Raw genomic sequence first — 7,960 nt, forward strand, 5'->3', positions numbered from 1 at the left:
GTCCCCATATTATTGTTTTAATCAGGATATTTTACATTCTCAAAACAAAAGCAAAAGATGACCTTTTCAGTCTGAATATTTCTGAGAAAATCTCAGTGTATTGAGGTTGAATTCCTTCTTCTCGATCAAGGAGAAACCTGCATTCCCAAAGGGTGTTCCCATCAAGGCAGAATTTCCACATCCAAAACATTCACAGAACTATCAGGTATAAAAGAGACTTGATCCAACACTTGATCTATCATTATATTTTAAAAAACTAGACTGTATGCCCACATGCCTGTGTGTGGAATAGACGTGTGTGCCAGTGTGTGTTCTTTAACAAATGTGCTGTGCTTTTTGCTGGTGTAAAATATGGCCATATTTGTTAATTTTGTCGTGACCTGTGCTTGACCACATGTGATTGCATGCCTTAAAATTACATCTGCATTTTAGGGGGCGAAATAGGATGTCCCAGGTCTCATGCCAGACTTTAATGTAAAATTAATTCCTTAAGAAAAGATTTTTAAAAACACAACAGTTTTCTAATGTACATTAAGAATCTGGGAGAAGTTCACTGAAGCATATGCCTTGAGCTTTCAGGAGCAATCTGGAGTCAGGCATTTTAAATGAAAATTGATTTGTGATTTACATGGTCAGTGGAAAGAAAATTAACTTATAGAAGGTTGTAATGAAATATTAGACAAGTAAAAAAGTAGATGGTGATCTAGTGGAACTAAAAGTCCCATCTGGAAGAATTCTGTGACGTTTTTACATTTATCTGTGTTCTGCATGAGTTGTAATGTTAGTGGTAATTTTATGGGACTGAACTGAAATGAAAAGGGTGTTATCTCAGATTGCCTACAATATAGGATGGTGTTCAGTGGAGAGTCCTGTATCCTTTTCTCCATTTTCCTATAATATGACTCATTGCACTTTTTTCAGCTACTGTTGTTGAATGCATTCAGCCTTTTACTTGAGGTTATTAAAGAAGAACATCAAACACTCACAAATGCAATCTAACCGCACATTTAAAAGCAACACTGCAGCTTCCCCTAGTTCTGCACTGTTTAGGTAATGTCCAAGAAAGAACCTTCAAAATGTACAAGAAAGAAGCAAGTGCATTGTATGTAAAGCTTTTACCTTAACCTGTTCTCTTTTTTTGTCTCAAAAATATGATTAACACCTCACCAAAACCTAGACTGTATTAGCAGAATGGAGAGTTTTATCTTTCTAAAAGTAGGCCCTTCACAATTTGTCCATTTTCTCCCTTTTTATTCCCATTTTATAAAAGCAATCACGATTGTTTCTGTGGCCAGAGAAGTATGTTTGAGTAGAGAAAGATGAAGACTCTTCTGTTTGATTAGGAATGTCCACCATAGTTCAGTATTAATTAACTGATGTGAATTTTAAAAGGGAGAAAGCATAGTGGATTTAATTCCATATGTCATTCCTTTTCCCTTTACATTTACTCTATTTGGCAGATGGTCATGGTTTTTGGAAAGTATACAGTATTGAGTTACTGTACCTTAAACGTTTGATATAATTTAAATAGTTTGACCCTGTGCTAAAGCATAAGCCATGAAATTATCTGCCTTAGAATCTCAAAATCCATTTTCTGTCTCTTTTCTTTTCTCTCGTTTTCTCTCTTCCTCTGTGAACCACAGCAGAATATAGGTAGAAATTCTGAAAAAATTCTAAAGATTAAGGTCTTTGGCTAATTTGATACTGGTACTATATTTCAACAAATCCACTAAATGTGGGAAATCTACTTTTAGGATTGGGAGTTTGGTTTGTCCTGTTTCATTTTAAATTATTTTCATCAAGTACTCTTCATTTGTGAAGTTTCCCACTTTTACGTTTCTTACGATTTTTTTCTCTAATAAGGAAATAGCTCATTATTTCAATAGATTCAAGTTGTATCATATTTATTTCAGCCAGAATGGTAACTTTTTATCCCTGTAACTACAGTGGTGGCTCTCAGGCAGGGATGCCCATTAGAATCCCCTGGGAGCTTTGTAGAAAATATCAACTCCTAGGTCCCATCACAGAGTTCTGATTCAGTGGATCCAGGGTACCTCCTGACATTGGTACCTTTTAAAAACTCTCTAGCTGAGTTTAACGTGCAGCCAGAGTTGAGCCCCAGTTCTTGCAAGAACGGGCCGTAGGGAAACTCCCTGTGGAGGTGCTGTACGGTAGGCATGGGGGAAGAGGTGATGAGAACTGGAGGAGGTGCAGCTTGATTCACTCCTGCTTTATCAAGGGACACAGTGCTGCCTTCTCCTTCCTGTATGCAGTCCTTACATTCCAGAAATCATTATTTGGCCCACAGCATTTGGATTTGTGCACTGGACCCAAATGCACGTACAACCAGAATGTAAGCGGATTCTGCATTGCTTATTTGATTGCGTCTTCAATTGTACGCTCAAAATATACCATGGATCTGTTTGCTTGCCGTTGTTCGATGACTTAAATGGAAACTTCCAATTTAAAATGAAATTGTAAAAAATTTGAACCTTACTCCTGAGAGCTAGCTGGCAGTGTCTGTCCTTGTAGGCAGAGGATGGCCCACTGCTTCCCTCCTTGAAGCTTGAGTTTTCGTTGTTTCCTTCAGAGGGAAAGCGAACAGCACCCTCCTCCACCACCACAGTACCTGCTAACGTCAGAAGCCAAGACTGCAGCTGCGGGTGCTGATGTAGCACCGAAATAGCCATGTGACATCCATCCCTCCTGTCACTTCTGCGGTGTGTTCGGTTCATAACATTTCCAGGGGAAAGGTCACGGATCCGTCACCAGCAGTGTTTGTGGCACTCAGAAAATAAAACGGGGTGGTTAATGATAGCCGGGGCAGCCCGAGTAATGGCAGGATGCTGCCAAGGTCAATATTCCGAATTGGCTTTCCGTCCTGTCCATCCAAAACAATATACGACGGTAAATGTAATCAGTGAGTGGTTGCAAATGCATCTTTTCGGGACATCAGCATTACAGAAATGAGAGACGCGAGAAGAGATGCCGAGTGGATCTTTGGGTTTGTAATTGCAGCTCTGGGAATCGTTACCCTAATTAATAGCTGCTAAACCTGCACCCTTGCTCCGCAGGCACATGGGTGATTTCGAAATTGCTGCCTTGGGAATGTCTTCTGGGCTCCGCAAAAAGTGTCAGTGAGGTAAACGGACCCAGGGGACCAGGCTCAGACACTGGGAAGCCTCCTGGCCCCCATCTTTTCCTAACCACAAGAACATCCCTGGCGATCAGATAACTCTCTCCACAGACCACAAAGTGATGAGTGGTGATGGTGGAATAGGACAAGGAGATCCATTTTCAGCACTAAGTTCCTGTTTAGCCAAGAGAGCCTCAAATGTATGCTGCTCCCGATGGATTGATAGCTTTGGCAGGAAGACAGCAGCCCTCTTGACATTTGTCTGTGACTGTATAAAGAACTTGAGAGAGAGAATATAATAGAATAGCTTTTGTTTGTGTCTCCTCCAGCCCTACTTCAAGTTCACTATCTCTAAAAGATAAGCTCTTGTCTGAAGGGTCAGGCTTAGGCAAAACTGAACAAGGCCAAGTTTGTTTCCCAGCCCTCAGTTTTCCTTTGCCCTCTTCACTAATGCTCACTCTCTCCCCTCCTCACTTGCCATCAACTGTCCAGGCCACTAGGACCCTCTGCCTCCTCTTCTAGCCCAAACCTCTTCTCAGTATAGGTCCCAATGAATCTGCACATTCTGAGGTATAATTTCCCAAGAATGCTTCCAGAAACATTTATAGGAAAGCAAAGGCACAGCCAGTTCTCAGTTAACTGGATTGGGGAATTACTTGGGAAGGGAGAAAAAAAACCTACCACATTATAGCCTCATCCAGGAGCCTGACTGACTTCACTGAGGAGATACTTGTTACTGTGGAGATGATTCATCATTGATTCATTGATTTATTCATTGTATAAGCTGATGCGTGCCTGATGCATGAAGAGCCACAGCTGATCGAAGTTTTCTTAGAAATGATCCAAATATGTTCACACACAAGATGTATCCAAATCCACATTCTCCAAGCTTATGTGTTAGGGAAACAGGTGGGCGTTTTCTAATAGCAGTAAGCATCTCTATTTGCCTTGTGATCTTTTCCTTAAACCAGTGGTCCCCAACCTTTTTGGCACCAGGGACCAGTTCCGTGGAAGACAATTTTTCCCTGGTGGGGTGGGGGATGGTTCGGGCGGTAATGCGAGCGATGGGCAACGGCAGACGAAGCTCTGCTAGCTCCCCCACCCACTGCTCACCGCCTGCTGTGCAACCCAGTTCCTAACAGGCCCTGGACTGGTACCAGTCCGTGGCCGGGGGATTGGGGACCCCTGCCTAAACAACCCGTGTGAGCTTGGACATCGTGAGGGAAGGGGAGATATTAGCTCAAACATTTTGAGGATCTTGATGCCGGTATTCTGACTCAGATCAAGCTTACATTTACTGAGTGTGTACTAAATGCTGAGCACTCAAAACTCATCTCATTTCACTCTCCCAAGCCCTCTGAACCAGGCATGATTCTCCTCACCGTACACACTAGTTAACTGAGGCACAAGTGCGATGCAGAGATTTTCCCTCAATAATACGAGGAGGAAGCAGCAGAGTCTGAGTTTGAACTTGAGCTTTCTGGCTGGGCTCCCTTGTTCCTTCCACTGTAAGGCTACGGTGATTTGGGGAGTCATGTTAACCTGCCATTAGTTTGGAAGATTTTAAATGGCTCTCCTACGAGCTCTAGTTCAAGGTAGCATGGTTCGATTATGTAATTCTGATATTATGGTAGTAGGTGCTCAATAAAATGATGAATGGAATTGATTTACTAGAGGAACCTCATGCCTCTTAATATAGCACCTCTTCTTCCCACTGTAGTGGAAGAATTTGCAAGTAAATCCAGACAGGGAGAAAATCACCTGGGGTCCGACAGAAGTATCAGAACTGATTCAAATAGTTTCTGACATTTTTAAAATAAATAAGCAAAGGAAGAATGTCAGTTGGTACTAATCAGTATACTTAATGTGACTTATTTGTGTCTGGTGAGTATTATTGCTAAAATTTTTAAATTAGCATACAAACCTCCCCCAAATTGGTGTGTGTGCTAATGGGGTAAGAAGATTCCAGAACGAGGGTTATTTGGCAATATCTGGAAGCATTTTTAGTTGTGACAGCTGAGGGTGGTGATCTTACTGGTACTAAAGGGTAGAGGCCAGGGATGCTGCTAAACATCCTATAACGCACAGGACAGCTCCCACAGCAAAGAATTGTCGGGCCCCAAACATTAGTTGTGCTAAGATTGACAAACCCTGGAGAATTAATGTTGGGGAAAAAATGACAAAGGGTAAAGAAACCTGATTGAATTTATAATCTCAAAGGGCAAGTGTGTTTTGGCTAGAAATTGCAACAAGAAGCAAGTCTCAATATTGTTAGTTTGACTGAAAACTTATTTCAGTATCTTTCATAGTTTAACAGGATTAGCCTCCTAAGAAATTTCAATCTGAGGTGGAGTTGAATTCCTGGAAAACAGTAATGATAATAAGTAGCACTTTTTGACCACCTGCTGTATGTTAGGCATTTACTTTATGCTTTATAAACATACAATCATCGCAACTCTATGAAGTATGCATAATTATTATACCTTTTTATATATGATGAAGTTTTGGCTATAGGAAATTGAGTGGTGTGGCAGAGATATTTATTTCTGTGTTCGCTAAACCTCATTTCCCTTTCCTCCTGGACACACAAACCATATCTTCCAACCTCTCTTGCAGTTAAGTGAGGCTCTGTGACCAAGGGAATATGGGTGAAGTGAAGGAATACACTTTCTCCCATGCAATCCCTTGCATGTTCTCTTTTCCCTCAACTGCTGGCCAGATACAGAGGATCCAGGGAGTGGCCTGGAGTCCTGAATGAGTGTGTGGAGCAGAGCCACCACTGCCCCTCACGGGATCTCAGTGTGAAAGAAAAAAAAACCTTTATTGCTTTTAGCCACTAAGAAATTGGGGGGTCGTTTCTTGGAGTAGTTGGTGTGCCCTGATTAATACAAGCAGCTTGTAAGTCACCTGGAATTTGAACCCAAGTCCCTGTTCATGTCTACTACATTATGCTATAAATAAATGATAATTAACCTGTTCAAAACAAGTATAAATTATTTTCAAGAAATAGGTGTAAAAAGATTATAATTTTCTCTGTTTCTTCTGGATAGAAAAGTCAAAGTATACAATTATCGATTCTCATTATGAAGATTTTATAAATTGATCCAGACATGTCCCTGAAGTGGATATATATTCAATAATTTTAGAAGTAGCTGAAAGTATATGACTTTATGATTACCGTATGAATAGACACTATTCTTGACACGTTTTTCAGACGTGAACTAGGTGTCTACTAGCTGTCTACTTTCCAAGCACAAAACACAGATAAATAGATTACAAAGATTGCAGAGAAAAAAAATGGAGAGAAGATAGAAAAGGGCTTTTAGACTTTTAGAAGAACCAAGTGATGCTTACTCGTTCCTATTCCCAATTGAATTAAAATGTTGACTTTTGATGAATGGTTGAGGGCATCAACCAGGAAGATGATCATTGCATTTCCAAGCTGGGGAACAAAGGAGAGTGCCTCTAAGGAGACTATGACCCATAGTCACAAGATCAAGAACTCCTTGATAGAAAAGATCCAGTTTTAGAAGACTATGTATAGCTTCCTCCAGCATTTGTTAGGTATTCAAATACCTATTGAATGAATCCGAATAGTATTATATCAGTACAATGATAAGATCAAAACACAATGAACACGTAGTGAATTTGTTGGTAGATTTCCTTTCCCTTCTTGTTACCAAGGATTTCATTGAACTCAACATCTCAAGCAGATATTACTGCTGTGACTCTCATTCTATGTTGCCATGACATGCTAAGATCACAAGTAGTTATAGCTCATGCCATTTGCCTGAAATAAACATGCAATTCCCATAGCATAAGCTAAGGACTTGCCTATGAGACGAAGTTTCGTGCTCTCTCAAGGACATCTACAAAATGTCTTGACTCTGTGTGTAATATTTTTATTCTTTTGGGAACGGTTTTTTGGTTTCTAAACGTTTAAGTTTATTGTCAATGACGTTTTAGCTTATTGTAGATCACATTATAGCTTGCTGTGTATTTAAGATGCTTTCTTATGTGCAATTTACTCATTAATTCATCATTTAACTAACTAGCTGTCCCATGCTGTACTCAGGAGACACCTGTTATCCGGTACCTCAACCCTATAATACAGTATCTAACAGGAGTCACAGAGAGCTTATAGTTTACTAGTAGACATATAAACAAGGAATTTACAGAATCATTTGATAGAATATGGACATAAAATGGCTACTAAAGAATTAATGGTCCTTACATGTGTATGTATAACTGAGTCACTTTGCTGTACACTGGAAATTAACATATTATAAATTACACTTCAATTTAAAAAAAGAATTGATGGTCTTATTTGTCTTACCAAAAAATTACATATATTAAGTGATATCCAATCTGAATTTAGCATTTTATTTTTCTCAAAATTATCACTATCTTCATTAAGTTGCCAATAATTTAATTAATAATATTTTTAGGAAGCTATTACTGCAGAGTTTCTTGCACTGCTATTTGTTCTCGTTCTCTAGGATTGTAGGAAGGGTCTATCCAAGAATGATCTTCCTCCCTTCCCTCACTGCCCAGAGGAAGCATGTCCAAAGGGCTAGACAATGAGCTGGGTTCTAGAAAGCCAGGATGAGGACCTGGGTCTCTTCATCCTTTCCCGGGCTCCCCCAGCAGGGCCGCACTGCTAATGCCAATGACTGAGGGTCTGCAAACACTAGCCATCCCCCAGAAGAAAGAGAGCAAGTGAGAGTCAGTCCACACAATATGGTTACATTACTAAACCTCCCAGTGAGTCATTTTCTCCTGCATACCAAATCTTTAAAAAAAAAAAAAAAAAAAAAAAAAACC

At 40.1% G+C, this 7,960-nt stretch overlaps 1 protein-coding gene across 2 annotated transcripts in view; it reads left to right on the forward strand.

Annotated features, from left to right (window-relative positions):
* The window catches only part of POU6F2 (POU class 6 homeobox 2), a 356,161-nt gene that overhangs the window by 133,597 nt on the left and 214,604 nt on the right, over positions 1-7,960 (forward strand). The window lies entirely within an intron of this gene.

Source organism: Neophocaena asiaeorientalis, unplaced genomic scaffold (assembly GCF_003031525.2).
Source record: "Neophocaena asiaeorientalis asiaeorientalis breed wild unplaced genomic scaffold, Neophocaena_asiaeorientalis_V1.1 scaffold60, whole genome shotgun sequence".
Classification (NCBI taxonomy): domain Eukaryota; kingdom Metazoa; phylum Chordata; class Mammalia; order Artiodactyla; family Phocoenidae; genus Neophocaena; species Neophocaena asiaeorientalis.